At 41.9% G+C, this 23,044-nt stretch overlaps 1 protein-coding gene and 1 long non-coding RNA gene across 2 annotated transcripts in view; one reads left to right on the forward strand and one right to left on the reverse strand.

The window, feature by feature from the left end:
• The window catches only part of ADCY2 (adenylate cyclase 2), a 387,190-nt gene that overhangs the window by 231,481 nt on the left and 132,665 nt on the right, over window positions 1-23,044 (reverse strand). The gene's annotated exons all lie outside the window — the stretch shown is intronic.
• LOC144302343 (uncharacterized) lies at window positions 2,345-9,201 on the forward strand. Its single transcript, XR_013369193.1, has 4 exons — window positions 2,345-3,574; window positions 6,057-6,174; window positions 8,831-8,963; window positions 9,061-9,201. It is a non-coding gene; the product is annotated as an uncharacterized LOC144302343 (long non-coding RNA).

Below are 23,044 nucleotides of genomic sequence, written 5' to 3' on the forward strand. Positions count from 1 at the left end.
GTGGCTTGTTACCATTCTGCCCCTCCACCGTGCAGCCCCTGTGTGATGCACTCTAAGCCATGGCTGTTAAGTAGACCCAGCCTCTCAATGTAAAATAGCTTCTATTTTAGTAGCACATTACAGCCAAAGCCATCATCATCATCCCTAGTCTATCAGACAAACAGCCCGTGAATCGACATGGCAGGTTTTATTATCCCAATTTAACTTGAAATGATGGGAAGTCTACAGATGTTAACTTAGTCTCATCCCAGTCCATTAAATCATGCCCCCCAAAATAAGAAAAATACACTATTCACATAAACACACACACACACACACACACACACACACACGGGAATCCTAAGAGCTAGAAAAATAACACATTTTCTAAAACAGTTGTTAGTCAAAGAGAATTAAGAAGTTGACCTAGATCATGAATTTTTCTGGGAAGAGGGTTGGTGAATGTTCTCTGATTTAATGAGAAGACTCTAAAGACCCCTATTTCATTTCCGAGAAGGAAAAAACATCCCAGCTCTGGCGGCAGGATCAAACACAGATATTTCTGGTAAGAAATTCCCTTGGCAGCAACAACCATGGTCATGCATGAACACCACCGACCTCAGCTCTATCTCCGTTTCCAAAAGCACAGTCCACCTGAAACCTACAGAGAGCCCCTGTGGAAGTGAGAGTGGGCACTCAGATGATGGCATCATTTCCATAACCTGAAAAAACTTACTTAAAGAAAGAAAAAGGAAGGGCTCTCAACATGCTAGTTTTTGCACGGGCCATCAGGATAATGCCACTTGTGGTCCTGTAACTTCTTTACTGCTGGGTTAACGAGCTATGCTGTGATCAAACCACATGGAGACTGGGAGACCAGCACATCACAGATCAGGGCCGGGTGACGGACAGGGTACAAAGTAAGGCTGCCCTGCCAGGACGGCATGGGGACGTGTCAGTGACAGAATGAGTGGCACTGGAGGAACGTGCTCTGAAATAGGAAAACACCGTGATCCAAGCTCCCGTCACATGCTATGGTAAGTGCCACATGGACAAGAAGTAGAAGTCTTAAAAACCAGATCCCCAAATCCTAAAAATCTAGAATGTTGTTCTCTCTTAAAGGAAGAGAATCAATTATAATGGGAAAGGTGGTACACACTCAGTTTCTGAGTTGGGTCTAAATCAGATTTTCCTTTTCTTTTCTTTAATTTTATTTATTTATTTGAGAGAGAGAGAGCATGAGAGAGAGAGAGAAAGAGAGAGAGAGAGAGATCACGAGCAGTGGGGAGGAGGGCAGAGCGAGCAGGAGAAGCAGAATTCCTGCTGAGCAGGGAGCCCGATGCAGGGATCCCAGGACCCTGAAATCACGACCTGAGCTGAAGACACACACTTCATCGACTGAGCCCCCCAGGTGCCCATGATCAGATTTTTCTTTGTGTTATCTGCTGTCTGACGACAGAGTAAACTATATTTGATAGGAACTCACCCAAGACAAAACAGTATTGAATAAATATAGAAATGAAACAACTATGTAAATATCCAATGCTTCTTTCTGTACAATGAAATCCAACAAAACCAAGAGTAAAGAAGGAATTAGGAGACACCAGAGAAAATTATGACCGCTGGAGTCTGAATATCTACACTGCATAAAGAACTAAACTCATTAACAAGCCCACATCGTTCAAAGGCATGAAGTTCCAAGATTACACAATATGGTGTATAAAAGAACTAGACAATACTTGAAAAAAGCATCTTTTTCTTTGGCAATTAAAGTCACTTTAGGGAAAAAACGTAAGGAAACGCCAAAATCTATTGCAGACAAACTTGTCAGGCTTGAAACAACAGAATCCAGGGAAGAGTGGAGTGAGACAATCCTATGTGTTTCAAGGGAGTAATTCAGAGGAACATAAATAGCAACAACTCACTACCCAACAGGCAGTACAGCAGCAAAACTTTCAGAATCAAAGGTGCAGCAATAAAAATCACAAAAGCAAACCCGTTGCTGGTGCACCATCAGGACCCCTTGGGAAGGCAGGGAGCTGCTAGATGGACACGCGATGGAAAAGCACCTCATTAACTTAGATGCCAGCTAAGTCATAGAATTGTTCATCAATCTACATTATTTAAAGATAAATTTTATCAAAAAACCCCGACTGAGTCTGATCAACGTGTTCTTGGAATACTAAGCTATACCTAAAAGTTATTGCAGATTTAGCCATCATAGTATTTTGATCTTTTCCAAGATCAAAAATATTATAATTCTTGGAAACTTCTAATGTATTAATAGTTTACAACTTCACTGGCAAAATTCTAGAATATTAGGTGAGGTCATGTATGTTGTCACTGAGGGGTCTATGGTCTCACCGTGTGACTCATTTAGCCTCCAACTAGGGAGATGGGTCCCTGCACCTGAGCCTTCCCGTCACACATGGAGGCTCTGGGGTGCCACCGATGTCACATCTGCCAAGTGGGATTCATTTCTGCAAAATCTCTTAGTAAGAAGACCGTGGAGTCTGGGGTGTTCAGTGGCTTATTGAAGAGCATCCTTTCTTCTTATTGCTGGTTTGCAGCTGCCTGCGGAAGGTGCCAACCCACCTCGGCCTCCTTCCTTGCTGATCCTTATCCTGAATTCTCCTTCACACTCCAGTAAATGCTTCCCATACTCCAGGAGACAAATCCTCCTTGCAGTGTGCTTTTTGCTTATTACGGGAAACATAAGAACTTTCTAGATTTATTTTTTTCTCTTATTTGGAGAAAGCACAGTTAGGTTTCTCAAAGCATGTTTCTGAGAATAGGGTGTTAGCAGATGTTACATAGAAAAAGTTTCCATAGTTAAATGCATTCAGGAAAAGCTGGGCTGCACAAGACTCATTGCTGCAGAGCCACGGGTGGTCAGTTGGTGGAGGGCTTTTGCAGGTGAGCAGACTCTATGTTTTCATCCCCCAAAGCATTTGCACACAAGACGGGTCTGTGGGGAGCATCCTGGAAGACTCAGGTGTGCAGAGACATTTGGGAAATGCTGGTCTGCGCTGTTCTATGCATATATCCAGATGTGCCTGTATGCTGTGCTAATTAGGCAGATCAATGTCTTGAAATCACTTAAAAGAAAATTTTTTTGTAGTTGAAACAACTGTGTGCACATAACTTTTGTATTTTTTGTTGTTGTTGTTGTTTTGGAAGAGAAGTTTCTCTTTTCAAAACTTGAGAAGCAAACTTATGTTGGAAAGAATAAGCAGCTCAAAATAGCGTTTACACAGGCATCCTGCATTTCCCTGTTGATATTAAATAAAGTGGGTGCCACACGGAATTGATTGTACAAGAGAGTCCATAAGCCCTGTAGCTATTTCAGCATGTGAGAAAGAGAAGTCTGATGGAACTCCTCCGTTCTGCGTGTCTTTCCCTAGCTTTGTAAAGAAATTGGAAGCACTTTTGATAAACGTTTTAATGAGTCACCCAGAGTGTCATTTATGTGTGCTTCGAAAGGCTCTTGAATAATATCAAGTGGATTCACAGTTAACTTCCAAAAGTCAAAAGTCCAGCCATAAAGGAATGGGACAAGAGGAAAGGCGGGCCTTCCTCATGGTCAAGGACTGAGGTAGGGAGTTAGCTCACCTGCAGGCATGTGGGTGAACAACATGCGTGGGGGTGCGTGCATGTTTATTCTAGTCTCTGAGCATCCAGCCTTATTGAGACCAAGTTCACTTCCACCTGCTTCAAGGTTTCTCTTTGACTCCCGGGGGAAGATAAATACAGTGGCAATCTGCACATGGGAATGACCACTAGGAAATTCATCCTAAAATGTAGCAAGACCTCTAGTCAATATTGCACTTTCCTGGGAATCCCTGGGTGGCTCAGCAGTTTAGCGCCTGCCTTCAGCCCAGGGCGTGGTCCTGGAGTCCCGGGATCAAGTCCCACATAGGGCTCCCTGCATGGAGCCTGCTTCTCCCTCTGCTTGCGTCTCTACCTCTCTCTGTCTCTCTCTCGGTCTCTGTCTCTGTCTCTCTCTGTGCCTCTCATGAATAAATAAATAAAATCTTTAAAAAAATATTGCACTTTCCTAAATTCAACACCATTTGTGATGTTAGTTAATGCTCATTGGGTATCTCTTGGTAATGGTCCTGCCTACCCTTAGGCTTTGTTTTCATAAATCTTCAATAAGAGAATGAAATCTCTTATTTTCTTTGGGGTGCCCTCCACTATGGTTTTGAGTTTTGTTGGATGGCAGCAGTCTGTGGAATTCAACTGCATGACTTATCAGGTACCTTCCCTCAAAGCCCACCCCTCTCGGCAGGCATTGTGGCTCAGTGAGCATGCCAGGTATAGGAAGGCCACCCATTACGACACAGAAATAATGTCCAAGATCAGAGAGTGATTCACATCTGCAAAGGTAGCATGATGCCACTAGGAAGACCATGGGCTCAGGACAGGCCACAGAGGATGGACTCCCAACTCCACCACCTGCCAGCTGAGCGACCTTGGGCAAGTCAGGCACCCTCTCTGTGTCTCCCAGGGCTGTCATAAAGAGCACATGAGCTAAGGGGTGTAGAGGGAGTAAACCATGCCAGGTAAGCTGGAAAGCTTGTGAGTATGCTTTGAGTATTGTTTCCACTTAAATTACAATGAATTCCAGGGCATTTGGGTGGCTCAGTGGTTGAGCTCAGGTTGTGATCCTGGGGTCCTGGGATCGAGTCCCACATTGGGCTCCCTTCATGGAGCCTGCTTCTCCCTCTGCCTCTCTCTGTCTCTCATGAATAAATAAAATCTTTTAAAAAATACAATGAATTCCTTGAATTTCTCCATAGGTATATTACTATTATAATACCTTCCCTGATTACAAGAAGTGAATATTTAGTCCAGTATCTCCTTTCCCTAGTCTGCAAATGTGTCCTTACACTGTGTTGTTAGCATGGGTCCTGGCTCAGGAAGAAATGGCACTGTATCAACAGATAACCCTATTAAGCTATTTTGGAAAAAAGTGTTAAATACTGGGGCACCTGGGTAGCTCAGCTCAGTCAGTTAAGCATCTGACTTGCTTTTGGCTCAGGTCATGGTCTCAGGGTCATGATTTTGAGCCCCACGTCAGACTCCATGCTCAGCTTGGAGTCTATTAAAGATTCTCTCCCTCTCCCTCCTCCTCTTTCCCCTTCCTTGTTTGCACGTGTGCGCTCTCTCTCTCTTAACTAAATCTTTAAAAAACGTTTCTAAAAAAGTGTGATGTACCAAAGTTACTGTGTGAAGGAAGGAAAGAACATCTTAAATATGCTAACAAAGACTACCTTCTATAGAATTAATCTTTTAAAAAATCATCTATTTAATTAAATTCATTTGCAAATCAAATAGGAACATGACCCTACATTTTGCATGTGATCACGTAGTCTGAATATGCAATTTCAAACACAAACAAAGCCTGCTTCTCTATAGGCTGTGCTGAGGATGGTACTTATGATAAAAGCAAGAGGACTCTGCTTAATCTTTCCTAACAGCCCACCTATCTCATCATTCCCCCAGCCCATCAACACTTATGGACCATAAACAATAGAGAGGGCACTGTGGAGAGTCAAAGTTGAAAAAACAAGAGTCCTCAATCCCCCAAACCTTAAAACATGGCAAGAGTTATGTGCAATATATTTTAGGATATCATGTGGAAATGAAGGCCGGGCATTCCCAAAGGCAGCACTGAATTCTCTAAGATGCTGTAAAGCCCCATCTTCTCACTTATAATGGCCTGTGTCATGCTTTCCAAGCTGACCCATGATGCATCCTTGCAAGGGACAGGTTGCCTTTTGTCTGGGTTAGATGAAGTTATATAAGAGCCATTCTATTTTATATTTATGGTTTCAAAAAGTCTCCATATATTCAGATGTTATGAATAGATAGTCAAGAGGATTGCAACATGAACAGTTTTCACATTTTGATTTTAAGAATCAAATAAGAGATTTCAAAAATATGTGTGACTTTGGAATGAAGCTAAGGAGCATGAAGGTAGGTTCTGGTTCTAGGGAAGCTCTCTTTTGTGGAGGTATGCTCATTGCCATATCTCACCTGCATACTGTATTTTTTTATTTACCTTCTATGAGGTTCTATGTCCCTGGAGCCTGGAGAACCATGGAACACAGCTGATTTCTGCCAGCCAACAAGGTGGAGGAATGGCATTCATCAATGTTTATCTACTTCATACTGGGTCCTATTTAAGTGGTATGATTTGCTAATTCCTTTTAACTTTGTTTTTTTAAAAAAATAAATATCACAGATCCCATCTTTTATGAATAAATTTCAAATATGGCAAGATCAAAGGTTAAATCTGTCCCCCAAAATGTCAAGAAACAGAGTAAGATCAATATGATCCATTTAAAACAATCTGCAGGACAGGAAAATAAGCTGATTAAATCCACGAACTGGAATTGAAGCAGATAAGGTCAAAGTAAAAGGCAATATACTGAATGGGAATGGCTCAGCCTTCCTCTTAACTGGATAATCTGATGTTTTCCCACAAGGGCAGTTCTAGAAAATACAAACAGGAAACCTAACAACTTATGAATGGATTCTGCGGCAAGTAGGGAAGACAGTTCATAAATACACTGAGAAGGTAAGGAAAGGAAAACATTTTAGAAAAATTTAAAGCTTGGAGTTCTCAGGTTTTAACCTAACAGGTGTTGCTATTTTTAAACATGTTTTCATCAACATAATCAATTTATTTATCTGCTAGTTAAAGCCCTGTGTGTGTGTGTCTGTGTGTGTCCTGGATAAGAATGATCCCAAGGAATTACTTATCTAAACCCATTAAGTGAAATAGAAAAGAACAACAAATTTTCTGTTCATCATCAAGCACAACAACAGCCCTAAACAAGGAATTATCACAGTAAATAAAACGCTACAAGGATCATGCTGAAGATAAGCAACAGGCCCATCTTTTAAAGTAAGAAGACACAAGAATGTCCACTCTCCCTATTAGGTAATGCCTTCCCAGGAGTTTAAACTTCATTGAAACACACACACACACACACACACACACACACAAATAAGACAAGAGATATAAATATTGATGCCTTTATAAATTACAAGTTGTCATTAATCACAGACATGATCATTCACATGGAAAAAATAGAACAAAAAATAGAATTATTAAGAATGTTCAATTATAGGTGGCCTGTTAGAAGTTACAAATATCAAAATTGAGAGTTTTCACTGTATCCCAGGAATGATTAGTTGGGAAGTATAATTTTAAAAAATTAGAAACTGGGATCCCTGGGTGGCACAGCGGTTTGGCGCCTGCCTTTGGCCCAGGGCGCGATCCCGGAGATCCGGGATCGAATCCCACGTCAGGCTCCCGGTGCATGGAGCCTGCTTCTCCCTCTGCCTGTGTCTCTGCCTCTCCCTCTCTCACTGTGTGCCTATCATGAATAAAAAAAAAAAAAAAAAAAAAAATTAGAAACTCGTTCATAGAATTCAAAAGTATAGATGATAGAAATTAACAAGAAATGTACAAGGCCCCTTTAAACAAGACAACAGGATTTCACTCATGTACATGGAAAATATCACACGAATATATTGTCCAATGTGCAATACAATATTCTTGGGTATGAGGCTTGGTGTTGCAGAGAACAGAAATTAACACAGACCTAATCAAAGGCAGCACTTTGGGGAAACGGAGTAACTTCATACAGCTGGAGGGGAGACAGTGAAGACATAAGGTGGCTGTGATGGGATCCGGTAACAGCATGCACAATTTCTTCCCAAAGGGGAAGGAGTGCCCAGTACGGTGTCCTGTGTCTTGCTGGAGCCAAACGCAGAACATGTGTCCCATCTGGAATGTGTGGTGAATCCTCATTATGTTACAATAACCATGTGGAAAGATAAGGAAGTCTAGGCCGTCTATTCTTTAGACATTCTAAGACTTCTGCAAAGAGAGATGCTTATTATGTGCCTTCACAGCTTACAAATTGACATTTTAACTTCAAATGTGCCTGTTACGGCTCATCCAGAAAGCAAAAGAAAATTACTACTATCTAACTCCAGAAGGAGGCCAAGTGTGTGTTTTAAGGCCATGTTTCGTCTCAATCTTGACCTTTGCTTATGCACTGTTAAAAATTGATGGGGACAAAAATCCATAACAGGAACAAAATGCTCATATGTTTTCAAAAACAAAGAATAAATAAATGTTAAAGTTCAATATTAGAAAAAAACATTAGTGAATGCAAACTTTTTTCCCATTGTTGTTCCGCATAAAAAACATATCTGAATGCCTTCAATTCAAGTGCTTTCAGAAGACTCGAGGCCACACATTTCAAAAGGTAATGTTAAAATGACATGTGACATCACACATCTGCCTGAAGGATGGACACCATGAAAAGGCAGTTACTTTGGGATGCATAGGAGATAAAGACTTTTTAAAATCGCATTTTCCCCTTATGCTAGAAATTTTTTCTTACTCATTTTTAACTGCCTTTGAAAAATGAAAATACTTAGAAGGCAGGAAAGTATAGAAAAAATAATATAACAAACACATGTGAGCTGCCATCCACAGCTATACAAAACACGTAAACAATTACTGAGAAACACACCCCCTTCCTCTCTTCACAGAGGCAACTGGCTTCCAGTCCTTTTCGTTACTTTTATCACATCTGAATAACACCATTTGCAAAATGCAGTGTTGTTCTGTATGTTTTAATCCTACAAAATCATATCTTACCATATACTCAATTTTCATAAATCTGATCCTATTCACTCAGTTGGATGCTTTGAATGCCCACTTCTGCTAGGACATATAGACCCAGCTCATTTGATTAATTTCTGATTAATATTCTTCTCTCTGAATATACCATAAACTAAATCTTCATTTTTCTATTGACAGATACTTATTAGTTGCTTTCAATTGCTTATGATTATAAACGATACTGAAATGAATATTCTGGAACCTGTCTCCTTGGGAACACTCACTAAAGTCTCTCCAGGTAGATCAAGCAAGTGACATTTCTGCTTCAAAGGTTTGCATGATTATAACTTCCTAAAGTAATTATTCTAATTTTTACTCCCCACGGCAGATTACCAGCCCTCATTCCTTCTTCTGTATTACCATTTCAGGGATGGCCCACTTCAAAGTCACCAGTCCTGTGATGGTACAACTGAAACCCCTCAGAACAATCTACATTCTTCTCATGACGAGGGAGCCTGGGCATCACTTCTTCTGTTTGTCATTTAGGTACACTCACTAAAATATACTTCATGTCCTTTCCATATATATGCCTGGGCTATGTATACCTCATGCTTTATAGGAGACAGAACTTCTATTAGCAATATTCATTGCAAACAGGCTTCTCCTGGTCCTGTTTCTTCATTTTTTTCAAAGTTGTCTTCATATAACTGAAATTTTATATTTTAATGTCCTAAATTATCAATCTTCCCTTTTTAGTTAGTGCCTTTTGGGCCTACAGTTCTCACAAAAGCAATAGCAACAAAGGAAAACATTTAAAATTGAAGCCCAGTTGGTGGAAATGTAAGTTGGTGCAGCCACTATGGAAAATAGAAGTTCCTCAAAAAACTAAAAATAGAACTGCCATAGGATCCAGCAATCTCACTTCTGGGAATAAGAAGGAAATGAATCCACTACATTGAAGAGATATCTAACCACTGTCCCCCAACTCCACCCCCGCCCCGCCACTGTCACTGAAGCATTATTTACAGCAGCCAAGTCACAGAATCAACCCAAGTACCCATCAATGGATGAATGGATGAAAAAATGTTATACACACACAGAAATATTAGTCATCCATAAAAAAAGAAGAAAATCCTGCCACTTGTGATGACATGGATGGACCAAGAGGGTGTTATGCTAAGTGAAATATGTCAGAGAAAGACAAATATTATATGATCTCACTTATTAAAACAATAATTTTTTTAAAAAAAGCCAAACTCAGAGAAAAAGAGATTAGACTTGGGGCTGTCAGAGGCAGGAGGTGGGGGCAGGGGAAACTAAAGAAAAGTGCAAGAGGTACAAGCTTCCAGTTTTAAGATAATTAAGTACCAGGGATGTTGTGCACAACATGGTGACCACAGCCAGTGCTGCTGGATGGTGCACAGAATAGTGGTTAGGATGGTAGATCCAGGAGGGCCTCGTTGGCTCAGTCAGTTATGCATCTGACTCAAGTTTCAGCTCAAGTCATGATTTCAGGGTTGGAAGATTGAGCCCTGCGTCAGACTCCGTGCTCAGAGGGGTGTCTGCTTGAGACTCTCGTTCCTTGTCCTCTGCCCACCCCCAATCACACTTGTGTGAGCTCTAAAATAAAAATAAATAAAATCTTTTTGTGGAGGCCGAGAAAAATTAAGGCCATCTCACCTAAAGTTTAGCATTAGCACAAGTACAGCCATCTTAGGCCCTTAAGCCCCATATCAGAATGTAAACAGAACTTGAGAAATTCCTCCACCCCTTTTGAATAAGAGCTGAATGTGAATAAGAGCTGAACTTTACAGGAAAAACTGCAGAATGTCCTCAATGTCCTAGGCAGGGAATCCCATATCAGAAAGACAACAGAGCTCAGAATCGTCCTCAGCAGAGAATCCCATATTGGAAAGACAACAGAGCCCACGCCCGTGGTAGAAAGTCCCATATTAGAATGAGAAGAGAGCTCAATGCCCTTAAGCCCCATATCAGGATGTAAACAGAACTTGAGAAATTCCTTCACCCCTTTTGAAAATCCCCTAGACCAGACTATAAAAAACCCAGCTGTAACCCACTTCGGGGTCCAAGTCCCTGCTCCACTGTGTCGGGTATACTTGGACCCAAGCTTGAGCTTGCTAATAAACCCTCGTGCGCTTGCATCGGTGTCGGCTCCTTGGTGGTCTCTCAGATTCGCAATCTTGGGTACAACACTTTAAAAAAAAAAAGAGTGAGAGTATATCCTAAGAGTCCTTGTCACAAGGGAAAAATATTTTTTTCTTTTTCTTTCTCTTTTTTTGATCTATATGAGATGATGGAAGTTAACTAAACTTGCTGTGGCAATCACTTCACAATACATATAAACCAAATCCTTATGCTGTACAACTTACAATCACATGGTGCTGTATGTTAATTACATCTCAATAAAGCTGAGAAAAATCCTGAAATGCAGAATGCTGAAACCTATATGACAAAAGTCAACACGAGCTTAAATTGGGGCTTGACACACTGGGGCACATGTTTACAACCATACAGATAACATGTGTTCATTAAAAACTATTTTGCCGCAAATGTATTCTTATATTATTTACTCATTCATTTATTCAACCATTCATTCACTTTTATTTTGTTCACTGTTTATTTTCTAGCATGTAAGTTCCATGATGCTGAAGATTTTTAACTATCTTATCTAGTTTTGTCAGAACAGTTTTAGACAAATTGCTCGTCTCTAAGTAGTCACTGAATGCTGAGAAAATTACTGCACCTGAAAGAGATGGGATACCTCTGCACAAAAATTCATATATGAAGTTATTCATTATAGCATTATATATAATATTGAGATATTGCAAATTACCATAGACCTTTAGGAAGGTGGTTAAAGAAATTGTGTTCTTTTTCTGAGCCGTCCAGTATGTAGCCACTAGCTACAAATGACTGTTAAGCACATGAAACATGGCCCATGTAGCTAGGGAACTGAATTTTTATATTTAACTTATACTTTTTAAATTTTATTTATTTATTCATGAGAGACACAGAGAGAGAGAGAGAAAGGCAGAGACATAGGGAGAGGGAAAAGCAGGCTCCCTACGGGGAGCCCAATGTAGGACTCGGTCCCAGGACCCCAGGATCATTCCCTGAGCCAAAGGCAGACACTCAACTGAGCCACCCAGGTGCCCCTTAACCTATACTTAACTGTGAATAGCCACATGTGGCTTGTAGCGATTGTGTTAGTATAGTTCTGAACCATGAGACAAACATAATTCCAAGAATTGATTCCATTCATTTGGATTTTGTTGCTGATTTCATTACCCAAAAACTGTGTGTGTGTGTGTGTGTGTGTGTGTGTGTGTGTAAAAGTAGGGAGATCATGATTTTCCCAAATTGAGTTAAAATTTAAAACTAAGTCTCATATGAAAATTGTACAACCACATATTTTTACAAGATACAAATGCTGGCTGCAGTGACAGGAATGCGATATTACTGAAATAAATTATACATGCTTGGAAAGTAACCCTCCTATTTTAAGAACATCTTTTCAATGAACTTCCTATATATATAAATTTAAAATGTTTTGCTGTACATTTATACAATTACACTTAAATAAACAGCCATAACATACAAACAGGTATGTATACTGTATGTCTTCTCTCTGAATGTAAGCAAGTGAAACCACATAATAAACTAACTTTTACCAATTCAAAAGCAATAGATCTGAACAATTTCCCGGAAAGGCACTCCTACCCCAAACCACAAACAAGCGGAGTATCAAGTACTCCTTAAATTTTCCTAACTAGTAATAGAATAGGCACTTGAAGGCAATCATTCAAATATGTAGTAGGCATTCAACAACTATTTCTTGACTAAAACAGGCTCAGCCTGGAAGATGCACTGCACAGCCAACTTTTAAGGGACCCCCACAGACCACAGGAGGATTCAAAAGAGCCATCACACAGCAATAAGCTGGACACGAACTTGGAAGACTTATTTTTTAAAACAATGCACATGCGGAAAGGGGAAAGGTGAATGCAGTGTCCACCTGTATCTCCAGAGAGGCCTGAGTTTCCACCTGAGGACGGATGCAGGACAAAGGCCACTTCCTTTTGTCACAGCAGCTTGGGAGTCATAACTAGTATGACACTTGGGAAGCAGAGAAGACCTGGTTGGAAAGCAGCTTTAGGATATGGTTCCAGGCTCTTTGCATTTGGGGAACTCTTGGAAGATCTAACGGAAACCATTGAAATGTTTGACTAAACATTTAAACTAAACTAAACTAAAATACCTCATAGAAGTTGAGAAGATTGCTGAGACCCCATGAAATCTGCCACGAACACACTCTGGGCTTGTGTGTCCAGCCAGAGTCGGACATTTGAGGGAAGCCTTCAGTGGCAAAACACGGGTGGGTTTTACCCAATGCCCTCTTTTCTGGGACTTTCAGGAACTCAATGATTAAAGCTGTTGTTCTGGTTCTCCAGCTGACGTATCTGAAGGGATCAAATGTGACGTCTCCATGGGTTTAGGAAAAGCTTTGCACATATATTTGTTCAAAAGAACCACAGTATGGAAATGCCCATGTGTCAACCAAACCCCACCCAGATCTTATTTACAGAAAGTAAACATTTGGTTATTATAATTATAATCAAACATGTACTTCCCATCCCCAAATAACCACTTCTTTATTAAGAATAGCATATTGCCTTCATTACAGTTAAAATGCAAAAATATGTTCACTCTTCACAATGCCATTAGAACACTTGTGTTCTCTCATGCAGAGCAAAAGTGCTCAAATGAATTAATGCTTTTGCTAAGAAAAAAAAATCAAGAAAAATCCCTTTATTTTTAATTTGAAAGAGAAAAATGTAAGTTTAAGCATATTTGAAATTTGACTGATTTTCTTTTCTATAGATATCCTTAGCATAATTAGTTTCAGTACTGAAATTGCTAATGAACAAATTCACCTTTTTTCTTTTCTTTTTTTCTTTCAGCCTAACCTGTTAAATCTGATACCTTTTTTTAACAGATACATGATGCACTATGGCTTGTTTTCACTTGCCAACTTCTAAGCCCTCCATGGTTCTGAAATAGTTTATGCCACAGAGGTATGTTTATAATAACACTAGTAAGAAGACATCATTTGTCACATCTTATCATATTTATTATTTCTCCACACTTTCTTTCCGTGTTGAGAAAGAAATGGAGGGTCACACTCCTGCTTCCATCTCTGTGCATTTCAAGTTTAAACTCTCAGTAACAGTGCTCTGAAACACTACAATGGGTCAGGGGGCCAGCTGTAAACTGGCTGGGGAAAGCGTACCCATTGGTTCTTCTTAAACAGAGGTGCCTGTGTGCAGCCTCACCAAGCCTTTGTCTACAGCATAGCCAACAACTGTTCTGCACTCTCTGGTTCTGCTTTCACATTCACCAGTTTCCCCTCAGCTATTTAAAGGAATGGCTGTTTGTCTCTGATGTCTCTTGAAATGACATGATGGGTCCAGGCTCAACTGAGTTAAGCTTTATTTATTTTTATTTAAAAAAATTTTTTTAAAGATTTTATTTATTTATTCATGAGAGATACAGAGAGAGAGAGGCAGAGACACAGCCAGAGGGAGATGCAGGGAGCCCGATGTGGGACTCGATCCCGGGTCTCCAGGATCACGCCCTGGGCTGAAGGCGGCGCTAAACCGCTGAGCCACCTGGGCTGCCCCAAGTTTTATTTTTAGACCAGAGAGGGGTAAGAGGTCAGATGAGCTACTGGTTTGTAGCCTTTTTTTTCCTTTTCTTTTCTGGAAAGCCTGATAGTAAGACCTCACTAACACAAGTTGAGACTTCTCAACAGATGCTTATGCCCAAAAAACATGCCACTAAGAGAAGACAGTGAGATCCTATTGCACTTTGGTGTAATCGACCATCTTTGAAGTTCATTAAGGGTAAATGTTATACATCTTCACTATTTTGGTGTCTACACAAAACACATTGAAATGTGTACACTTGAAATGGTGTATCTTATTATATGTGAGCTTTACCTCAGTGAAGCTCATCTGAAGTTTTAGGGGAGCACAGGTTACTAAGAGCCCTTTGGGGTGTTCTGGCCTTCTGGATAGGTTCCAAGAAAGTGGAGTGATCGAGCAGCCAGTCAAAGGCCTAAGGCTTGACCAGCACCACATTGTCCCTTTCTTCAGGAGCAGGATGAAGCTGGGCGATAGAATTTTGTAACATTAAAAAATAATAAGAAGAAATAATCTATTTTAATGAAAGTATGTAACTATACTGTATACTGGTTCTAAATCTTTCATATAAGTAGGCTACTAAAACGAAAGATGTGCAAATTCTTTTTAAAATGTCTTAACTTCTGGGGCACCTGAGTGGCTCAGTTGGTTGAGTGGCCAACTCTTGATTTTGGCTCAGGTCATGATCTTGGGATCCTGGGATGGGGTCCCACATGGGGCTCTGCACTCAGTGAGGAGTCTGCTTCAGGATTCTCTCTCCCTCTGCCCCTCTTGGTGTGCACTCTCTATCTTCTCGCTCACTCTCTCTCTCCCTCTCAAATGAATAAATAAATCTTTAAAAATAAAACAAAATGTCTTAACCCCTGAGATCTCAAAAAGTTAATCAGAAGGCTAATCTATTCTGGTACATTTATAATTCAAAATAATAAATGAGAAAATATCATGAAAGAGAATCTATGTCGGAATGCATCTTTCCACCATCTGATTTGAATGACCAGATCAAGGAGGGATTTCTGGGTACTGGGAGGAGCTACAAGAGAATATTCACAAAATAAGTTCCAAATACAGACTATACACTGTAGTATCTTCCAAGGAGACACAGCAGGTCCAACTTCTGCTAACATTCTTAAAGGTGACATTTGGGTGATTTTACTCCCTTTGAAAGAAAAACAAGCAAAGGTTTGCAACAAATAAAGAGGCCTGCTTGTTAGTGCTGGCAAGTGCAAAGATGTTAGAAGAGAGTCTGTCAACCATCAAAATACTGCTTTTCACTGATGAAAGACTTGGTAGTCCAGACTCTCATTTCCAGAAGAATTTTTTAAAACAATGTAATTAAAATGTGGCTTAAGGAGAAAAGTTTGTTTTTCTCTGCCTTAACAAGTTAGTTTATTTGAAGAGGTTTGTATCAGCACCTCAGCTGGTTTCATGAGTAACAGCCTCCTTCGCAGTCTTACAGGATGCTCTACTTATGGGAGCAGTTACGACAAATGTATTGCTTCTTCTAACCAATAGGTCTATTAAATCTACCTCCACATATTACAGGATTCTCATTAAGCCATTGATAGTAACATTTTAATTAAATGGTACAACTCCATGCTGATTTCATTATGTCAGCTAACATATTGTGCAGGTAATAGAATTAAGTACAGAGAGCAACCATCAATAATACGTCTCTCACAGACTGAATCTAAAAAAGTAAGAAAGGATTAACAGGCATAATTTTAGACAAAGTGTGCTCAGGGAGTGGCTCTCCAAGGGATCTGGGATGTTTTGGGGCTCCTCAACTCTTTGTCAAGTAGTTATTCAATAATGCAATTATTGCATCCTGGACACTCAGAAGTATCTATCTATGTGATAATATGTAGTGGAGCATGTCTATAGACTCCACCACCTCTTGCAAGAAGCTCTCTCAGGTGAGAAACTATGATGTTCCAGAGCTGATAAGAAGGCCAACAGTGGGGGTACCTGGGTGGCTCAGTTGGTTAAGTGTCTGACTCTTGATCTTAGCTCAGGTCTTGATCTCAAGGTCATGAGTTTAAGTCCCACACTGGGCTCCATGCCAAAAGAAGGAAGAAGAAAGAAGAAAGGAGGAGGAGGAGGAAGAAGAGGAGGAGGAGGAGGAGGAAGAGTACTTATGTTCAAATACCAGTGCTGGTGAGTCTTGGAGATCATAGAACCTTTGGGGGCTTAGTAGCATTTGCTACATGGTGGGCTTTCTTAAGTGCCTGAGTAGTAAAGAATACATGAATAAGAAAGAATGCTGGGATCCCTGGGTGGCGCAGTGGTTTAGCGCCTGCCTTTGGCCCAGGGCGCGATCCTGGAGACCCGGGATCCAATCCCACGTCAGGCTCCCGGTGCATGGAGCCTGCTTCTCCCTCTGCCTGTGTCTCTGCCCCTCTCTCTCTCTCTCTCTGTGACTATCATAAATAAATAAAAATTAAAGAAAAAAAAAGAAAGAATGCTTATTCATGTATTCTTAAGGGAAAATCAGAAATTATTATCTCCAAATACTTGCTCTGTGCATCTTTATACGGAAGCCTGGACCCATTGAGAGAACACAATGCAGGGCAAGAACATGGGCTCTGACACTTCTTGTCAATGAAACTCAGTCAAGTCACTGAAACTCTCTGCACCTTTTTGCCAGTGTTTAAAATGGGATAACAATATGGACTTTGCAGGGAGGATTCAAAGAACTGTGAATGTCAGTTACACAATCCTGCACCATAACTGCCCTGAAGTCAGCAGTCTTTCTTCCTCGGCATCCCCCAGTAGCAAAGAACATTTTTCAAGCCACCGATAGAGTGAAACGTGATACAGTGAAGGCCGACCCTTGAGGACAAGCTTTGCAGTTCTGGGAATTGAGGATGCCTGCAGGCTAAGAAAAAAATAAACTCCAAATTCTACCTGTCAAGAAATAGTTCTCAAACTAGGTGACTCTAGAGCTGGGTTTTCAAAGACAAATAGGAATTCTGTGGTCAGAGAGAAAAGAAGCACAGAAGAAAGGACACCATGGACTACTAAACTTAACATTCTCTCCTCAGGAAGCAGAGAAGCTGGAGCATTTTTGAGCATATTACGGTAGCAAAGGAGAGTCTTGCGAGTGGAACTGCAGGTGGCAATCGTGGGTCTGGGATGGCACGCTGTGGCATGTGCTGTCTCAGGAATGTGAGACGACCCAAGGTATGTTGCAGGGATACTGGATGCAAGGGTACCAGGTATGGCATGAGGGCACTCCTCCAGGATGGCCAACAGGATTAAAGGAATTCCAGCAAGAATCAATGCATGGCTAAGGCTGATGTAGACACATCCCGGGGTCTCATCAGTAGGCTTACTCATCAACTAGCTGACAGAGCTGTCTAAAGAAGGAATGTTTCTAATGTTTCCCAGCCACACTCAAGCCAGTGTCATATTTCCTACTGAATGATATGCCTGGGGTATCCAGCACACTGCTAATGGTTCACTTTCTCAATCGTAAGGATGTTTCATAAGAAAATTGGGATATATCATTTCTGGACTTAAAAAAAATCACTTCATGGTCAATTTCAGAAACAAAGAAGGTTTGGGTTATAGTTATAATGCCAAAAAGTGCTTAGTTGCCATTTAGGGGAAAGGGATCTGCTCAATTTGATAGAAAACATTCTGGAAAGCACCATCGTGGGTAGGCTTTAATCTGCATTCTCACTCTGGGAACTCTGCAATGTCAAGGCAGGACTTCTAGGGTTCTATCTGTAAGAAGTTCCTAGAGTCCCAGGAAAATGAAGTAGCAGCCAATGATCTGGCCATTGGATGAGGCCATTTCGAGACCCAAAGAGGGAAGCCATGAAAGAGGTGGTGGAGCTCCAGGTGGATATATGTGAAGCCGGAGTTGGCTGGAAGTTGGGTCTCTCCAGGACCCTACAGATACTAGCTGGAGAGGGACATGTCTATGCACATCACAGGGCTCCCATGCTCCCCAGTCTCCAGCCAAGTACTACACCTAGTGTTCCCACACAATGAGAAATACGAAGGCAAAGCAGCCAGGAAGCATTGTAGGGTCCTCAAAATGAGAAATGAGTACTCATTACTTAAAAATCAGACTATGCAAATTTGATCAAGAGTCATAACCACATGGAAAGAAGAACTCTTGAGATTTCGGAAGAGACAGAGCAAAGATCCAGTAGCAAATGAATGTTTGCTTAAGATTGGATTTGTTGGGCAGCCCTGGTGGCTTAGTGGTTTAGTGCCACCTTCAGCCCAAGGCGTGATCCTGGAGACCCAGGATCGAGTCCCACGTCAGGCTCCCTGCATGGGGCCTGCTTCTCCCTCTGCCTGTGTCTCTGACTCTCTCTCTCTCTGTCTCTCATGAATAAATAAATCTTTAAAAAAAAAAAAAAAGATTGGATTTGTCTTGGGGCACTTGTTTGGCTCAGTTGGTCAAGCATCTGCCTTCGGCTCAGGTCATGATCCCAGGGTCCTGGGATCGAGCCCTGTGTCAGGCTCCCTGCTCAGCGGGGAGTCTGCTTTTCCCTCTCCCTCTGCCCCTCTGCTTGCTTGTGTTCTCTCTCTCTCCCTCAAATAAATGAATAAACTCTTTAAAAAAAAAGAATGGATTTATGTTTGGAAAGCAAAGAGAACTGCAGAGACCTCTGGGTATGAGCCCCAGGTGTGGTAGATTGTACAGTTGTTTCTAGATATTCATTGCATCATCTTATGAGAAAACTCCTTTCCGTGTTGTTTCATTGTCTTCCAACTTGGTCTTGTGATTTGTGGTGCCCCTTTTATGAAGGGGATTACATGTCTCTTCTCAACTAACATAAAATTTGGCCAAATGCTTATCAGGGCAAGTGACATGAGCCACTTCTGAACAGAAACTTGAAGCGCCATTACAGGATCGGTCATCACTCACTGCCATTTGCGGTGAGCCCAAAAATGTTCTAGAGGTGAGCACTCCCATGGCCCAGGATCTCGAGGCAGAGGAAGTACAGAGCACCACAGCCAGTATCCAGGATGGAAATGCAATGTGAGCAAAGCAGCACAACTCCGCTGGAGTCACTGGGATTTCAGGATCATTTGTTATGGCAGCACAACCTCACCTCGCCTGATTAACATGCCAGGTCACAGCATTTATGGTCCTTTGTAGGAATTATAAAATAATCACAACAGAGCAGAGCCCACAGCTGTTATATAACACCACTGGTTTTATGAATTCCTTTCTAACTTTTTTTTCCTGTATCATTACCCTCGCCTACAAAACCACCACCTGTAATTATGTGCTGCTGCCTGCAGATACAGCACGAACCGCTCAAGCTCCCTAGGCTTCCACCGCACATGCGTGCAATCAGCCTGCTACCTCTCCTCCCCGGGCAGGCAACAAAGGCGGACAAGTAAATATTATGCTCCCATGTTTATTTTTAATTTCACAAAGCTCATTTATATGCAAATCACAGATGGCTTTGGGATTCTAGGCGAGTTGCCAGGAAGATTCTTTAGGGCCTGAAGTCTGGGCACAGTCTTGACTTGCCTGCACTTTCAACATATTTCACTGATTAAAGTGCCTGAGCCTGAAGAAAGATTTCAGATCTGCTGCTATTAAGAGAAGTATTAAAGTTAACTGGCAAAAGCTAAGACTTTAATAGCTTGCTCTTGAAGGGACAGGATAATTAGGGGCCGCTGGTTCGGGACTGAAACAGACACAGTTTATGCAAACAGACTTTCAGCTCAAGTGGCATAGAGGCTCCTGGGGTCGACTTTCCGCCAGCTGTCCTAAACCGAATCCACAGCAACTCTTCACGTGTGTAACTATTTACACATGGATTTCATTATCCCTCCCAAATTTTAACTGTTGGCTTTTATATTTTGAGATATATCTATATGTGTGTAAAATTTACAATATATTTTATACAATATATATTTTACAAAGTAGATTCATTACGATGACTGTGGGTAGATAACACTGATTTTTTTCTCTCTTTATCCCGAAGCAAAAAATTAACAGATGAAGAAATCATTCTTTTAGGCAACTTTAAGTTGCTCTTATTTGAACCTTCCAGGCAAAACTATCTTGCTAACTTAGGAATATCACCTTGCTGCATGCCAAAGGTGCTAGGTTTTCCAATCTAGCACCCAAACAGGAAAGCAAAAACAGCTCCATCTATGCTGCTTCCTCCTGCCAGGTACAGCTGGGAGATGGGCAGGTGTCCATCAAACCAGGGCTGGCTTCATTTCAGCTGCATGAGGATCTCATACGGAGGCTCCTTGATTTTATGAAACCTCCTTCTGTGGAATTTAGGAAGAAGGAGCAGCTCGGTGGTGACATTCCCATAACACAGGGCATGCATTCACCTTGTCCGTGAGCTTCACCAGTGACTTCAGTGAGGGTCAGAAAGGCCCTTCAATAACAACCACTGCTTGCAACCCTTCAGCAGGGGGTATGATGGGTCAGGGGGAGGATCAAGTATATTTTCACCAATAAAAGCAGCTAAAAGCAGACAGCAGGTCAGCACCTGGCTGACACCCTGGCTTGGTGCAAAATGCTAGGTGGTGGCTATGATGGGAGATGGCTTAAGATCCACCTGTTCAGGATGGAGGAAGCCAGGGGGACCCCTGATGACGAAAGAACAAGAAGGCGGGCAAGCTCAGAAGCTGTCTAGTTTTGCAGGCTTGTCAGAAAATCCTAGAGCAGGGCGCCTGGGTGGCTCAGGTGTTGAGTGTCTATCTTCGGCTCAGGTCATGATCTCCAGGTCCTGGGATCGAATCCCACATCGGGCTCCCTGCAGGGAGCCTGCTTCTCCCTCTGCCTCTCTCTCTATGTCTCTCACAAATAAATAAATAAAATCTTTTAAAAAAAAGAAAAGAAAGAAAGTCCCAGAGAGTACCTTTCTGCTTAAGCTGCAGAACCAGAGACCCCTTGCAAGCTCTGGCTTTCCCCAGGCACATGCACCTGCCAGCATGTGCCCTCATGTAGGGGAGATATGGGATGCAAGCCCCAAGGCAGGGTCTGCTCCAGTAAACCCTCACAGCCTCCTCTCTGCACTGAGAGACCCCCACCTTTCACCCCCACTCCTATCACCCAGCACCCCACTTAGCTTCAGTCACATAGAAGTCACACTACCTCCATCACCCCAGTACCTGTCTTCTCCACTAGATCACAAGCTCATTGAGGACACAGAAGAGTTCCTAACCCAAGTGTCTGTGAAAGCAACATGTGATGAGAAAACGAATAAAATCAGGAAGCTGGGCGGCCTCTGTTCTGGGTCCTGTTTTTGCCCACCTCCGGGTATGCCATACTCAGCCCCTCCCACGGGAACACCTCCTACTGACAGGCAGCTTCTTGGAGGCAGAGCATCAAGTTTGCTGCTACTTGGGAGAATGCAGAAGTAGTATGTTCCAAAAGCACATGCCAATCTCAGGACCCCACAGAGCTCAAAGCCAAGCAGGTAGTGGGCAATGAGCAAATCAAAAAGGAAATGTATATAGAAACTGTGGCGACCACATGGGGCTTGGGGGCCGAATTACAGACTACTGGGCTTGCAGAGTCAGGTTCTCCAGAAGGTGACAATGGAAGCCAACAGGACAGAAGGGAATTGAGGAGAGGTGGGTGGGGTTGAAGTATTTATTCCCTAGAAACTTCTGCAAGCCTCCAGAATGGAGTGGGTTTGTCCCTGTGCTTCACAGGCACGCACATCCCCCCACAAACCATTCTCTTATTAACGGAGGTGAAACGTCCCCGGATGTTTGGGTAGCCAGCACCCCCCACCCCGCCTGTTCAGAACAGCTTCTCTGATAAGCTCCTTTCCTTTCCCACATAGAGATGAGAAAACAGAAAGGAATCACGGTAGCGGACACGGACCTTGGTAACTCGATCAGTGTGGCTCAGAGAAACACCTGGAAGCACACCCAGAGGTGGGGAGCATGTCTGTAGCAGCCAGCTGCTCAGGTGGCCCCCAAAGTTCCCCTCCTGCTGGTGCTCACACCCCTGGGGGGTCCCCTCCCGTTGGGTGTGAGCTGGACCCAGTGGCAGGAAAAGAGTTAAAAGATCCCCAAGTATTGGGAAGTTAGACAATATATTTAGAGATAATCTTTCAGTCAAAGAAGAAATCTCAAAGGAAAATTTAAAATATCCTGAACAAAACAAAAATTAAAAACCCACCTATCAAAATTTGTGAGAATGCAGCCAAAGCAGTGCTTAAAGGAAAATTGGTCACATTAAATCTGCATGTTTTAGAAAAGAAGTAGATCTAATAGCAGTAACCTAAGCTTTCATCTTGGGAAAGTAGAGGGAAAAAGAGCAAATTAAACCGAAAGCAAGCAGAGGGAAGGAGATAAAACTAGAAGAGAAATTAATGAAATCAAAATGAGGAAAATGATAGAGAAAAATCAAGAAACATGAAATCTGCTTCTTTGAGAAGATGAATCGAATTGATAAACTTCTAATTGAGCTCACGAACAATCTTAGGATGACTGAGGGAATTATGCCGTATTTGTTTTGTGTGGCATCTGCATTTTAAAGAATTATGCTATTTCTGCTTCCCACTTTCATAACCAAAGCAGCTAAGGTCTAAAGGACTGAACTGTTAATGGCATGTGGTCATGAAGCCTAGAATTCTGGCCTCCGGATGAAGAGCTCAGGACAGGGGCACCGGGGTGGCTCCACGGTTTAGCACCTGCCTTCAGCCCAGGGTCTGATCCTGGAGTCCCAGGATCAAGTCCC

The sequence above is a fragment of the Canis aureus genome, chromosome 31, assembly GCF_053574225.1.
Source record: "Canis aureus isolate CA01 chromosome 31, VMU_Caureus_v.1.0, whole genome shotgun sequence".
NCBI classification, from domain to species: Eukaryota; Metazoa; Chordata; class Mammalia; order Carnivora; family Canidae; genus Canis; species Canis aureus.